Here is a 2500-nt window from a genome sequence, read left to right as displayed (position 1 = left end):
TGCCCTCCAATAGATACTCGTTAAAGGATTTAAAGTGTACTCATTCCGATTACGGGGCCTCGGATGAGTCCCGTATCGTTATTTTTCGTCACTACCTCCCCGTGCCGGGAGTGGGTAATTTGCGCGCCTGCTGCCTTCCTTGGATGTGGTAGCCGTTTCTCAGGCTCCCTCTCCGGAATCGAACCCTGATTCCCCGTTACCCGTTACAACCATGGTAGGCGCAGAACCTACCATCGACAGTTGATAAGGCAGACATTTGAAAGATGCGTCGCCGGTACGAGGACCGTGCGATCAGCCCAAAGTTATTCAGAGTCACCAAGGCAAACGGACCAGACAAGCCAATCCGATTGGTTTTGATCTAATAAAAGCGTCCCTTCCATCTCTGGTCGGGACTCTGTTTGCATGTATTAGCTCTAGAATTACCACAGTTATCCAAGTAACGTGGGTACGATCTAAGGAACCATAACTGATTTAATGAGCCATTCGCGGTTTCACCTTAATGCGGCTTGTACTGAGACATGCATGGCTTAATCTTTGAGACAAGCATATGACTACTGGCAGGATCAACCAGGGAGCTGCGTCAACTAGAGCTGAGCAGCCGGCCGCCCGGGAGTGTGTCCCGGAGGCCCGCGCGAACACGCAAGCGTCCGCTCAATTATTCTGCAAACAGGAGGAGGCCGAGCTCCCCTGCACGATACACCTCGAAACCCTCTCAGGTCCCGGCGGCGCGCAGCGCCGTCCTAGGTACTTGGTCGGTTTCGAGAGAGGCGCAATCGCCCGGAGTTAGGCGAGTAGACGGTTTTAGTGCGAACACCCTTGCTCCCAACTGAGCTTGCCACTGCCGACAGAGGCCCGGGAGCGTGCTGTCGTGGCATTGCCGGCGGGAGACAACACGCGCCACCTATGGTGACCGGCAGCTCCAACGCCAGCGCCACACAAGGGCAAAGCCCCACTTGGGTGCAGAAGCGAACTCTCCCAGCACAGCGCACGCGCCAACACGTCCGCACAACTGCGATACAAACCACCTGCGAGAACCGCTGGGGCGACCGAGCAGCAGACGGCGTCGCGGCGCCGAGTGCCAGGCGGCGGCGCATCCTCAACGCACACAGTCCTCAATCAGACCAGCACACTGCAGATGTCCACCGCGCTTCGCACCGGGCTCGGCTGAACCAACTTTGGCCGCCAGGCGCCGCGTGCAGGGTGCGCCGCAGCGTAGCTGCGCCGCCTGCCGGGCCCGTCGGCTGGCGCTCCTGCCACTCGGCGCCCCCCACCAGCCGGCTGTTGCGCGTGCGCCCACGCAGCGCGCGGCCAACACGCCGGGCGGCCCCCCTTCACCGGCCGGGAACAGTCCCACCAAGCCACCGCCGCGTATCGCTTCATACCCACATGGGCCTAGTCACGTGTGTGGATGTGGCGGGTACCGCTGAAACAACCGGTTAATAGCTGTACCGATCGTCGCCATCACAGATTCACCTCCAGCGTGAACAACCGCTCAACAACGGATTTCCAGTTCATTTGCGTATCTTGGGCAGTAAACGTAGATGTCCACCTACATTTGCGAATTCAACAATTCTTGCATGCCAGGATGTCATGTGTCACGACACGCTACATCAGACCACATACACACTGCGACATGTGCAGAAGAGAACACGTGGAAGGTGGCCCGCGCAAGTATGCGATGTCCCTTCCGCGATCCACTGTCAACCGGCATCTGCGGCATGTCCCAGATATGGAACGCGGTCCACCAGGGTAGCACTTTGTGTGAGGCAATACGACAAAGTCGGAATACACGCGTCACTACATCAGACGGCTCACGCTGACCTGACCTGACCTGACCTGACCTGACTCACCGCACCACCACCCCCAGCGACCCAGGGTGACATACAATGCGTTCGTACGTTCCTCCCACACGCCTCTGCGGCGTACCACAGTGCAACCTAGCTGTTATTGGGAGACGAGACAAGTAGCATCGAGCACAACATATGGAAATTGAGATTCGACACCGTTGGGCACAGCCAGCGTACAGTCACACGTATCACACTACTTCACTCTGTACGTAACTACCGATGATCGGTACAGCGTGTGGGTTACGCGTACGACATCAGCGGACAATGGACACAGACCATACCACGACGTACACTGAGGGCGTCGACATCTGAATGCAACTGAACAGCTGCGAGGCTCATTTAACACTCACACGCCAGACCGACCAGCTTGAGAGGACAGAGACACAAAGAGGGGGACAGAGGGGGGGGGGGCCGATATAGTCCTATTGCAGTACAATTGACAGTGGATAGCGGGAATATGTGGAAAGTAAGCAACACTCGCAAGACATCTACATGAGGATAACAACGACACCAGAGATTCCGAGCAGTGAACTATGTTAGGCAAAGGGACAACGTGGGTTAGGTTAAGGGACAACGTGGGTTAGGTTAAGGGACAACGTGGGTTAGGTTAAGGGACAACGTGGGTTAGGTTAAGGGACAACGTGGGTTAGGTT

At 56.8% G+C, this 2500-nt stretch overlaps 1 non-coding gene across 1 annotated transcript in view; it reads right to left on the bottom strand.

The window, feature by feature from the left end:
• Nucleotides 1–574, bottom strand: part of LOC126325674 (small subunit ribosomal RNA) — a 1893-nt gene extending 1319 nt beyond the window's left edge. Inside the window, exon 1 of the ribosomal RNA XR_007560271.1 lies at nt 1–574. This exon is cut by the window's left edge and continues 1319 nt beyond it. This is a non-coding gene — a ribosomal RNA (small subunit ribosomal RNA).
• Nucleotides 575–2500: the final 1926 nt, after the last annotated feature.

This window comes from Schistocerca gregaria, unplaced genomic scaffold, assembly GCF_023897955.1.
Source record: "Schistocerca gregaria isolate iqSchGreg1 unplaced genomic scaffold, iqSchGreg1.2 ptg000932l, whole genome shotgun sequence".
NCBI lineage: Eukaryota > Metazoa > Arthropoda > Insecta > Orthoptera > Acrididae > Schistocerca > Schistocerca gregaria.
The sequence above is the reverse complement of the archived record's forward strand: the minus strand, read 5'-3'. Positions and strand labels throughout refer to the sequence as shown.